The 388-nt window shown below is 40.7% G+C and overlaps 1 protein-coding gene across 1 annotated transcript in view; it reads right to left on the bottom strand.

Annotated features, from left to right (window-relative positions):
• Positions 1-388, bottom strand: part of LOC107571514 (ribosomal protein S6 kinase alpha-4-like) — a 30,731-nt gene that overhangs the window by 11,849 nt on the left and 18,494 nt on the right. The window lies entirely within an intron of this gene.

Raw genomic sequence — 388 nt, forward strand, 5'->3', positions numbered from 1 at the left:
TCTGAACGAACTGTCAAATTATTGAAGAAAAGCAGGTTTAAAAAAATTTTTTGATCCAGACTAACTTTGATGTTGTTTGAGAAAGCCCAGACAAAGGTTTGAAGTAGTTTTAAAAGATTAAAAGATTGAATTAGAAGGTGTTCAGTTTGTAGTTTCAAGGTCATGCAGTCTGACAGATGATAGATAAGAGAGAGAGAGAGACAGGACAGACAGACAGATAGGACAGACAGATAGATAGGACGGACAGACAGACGGACGGACGGACGGACAGACAGACAGACAGAGAGACAAAAAGAAAGGAGAGTAGATAGATAGATAGATAGATAGATAGATAGATAGATGGACGGACGGACGGACGGACGGACGGACAGACAGACAGACAGACAGA

Source organism: Sinocyclocheilus grahami, unplaced genomic scaffold, assembly GCF_001515645.1.
Source record: "Sinocyclocheilus grahami isolate Dianchi unplaced genomic scaffold, SAMN03320097.WGS_v1.1 scaffold1606.1, whole genome shotgun sequence".
Taxonomy (NCBI): domain Eukaryota; kingdom Metazoa; phylum Chordata; class Actinopteri; order Cypriniformes; family Cyprinidae; genus Sinocyclocheilus; species Sinocyclocheilus grahami.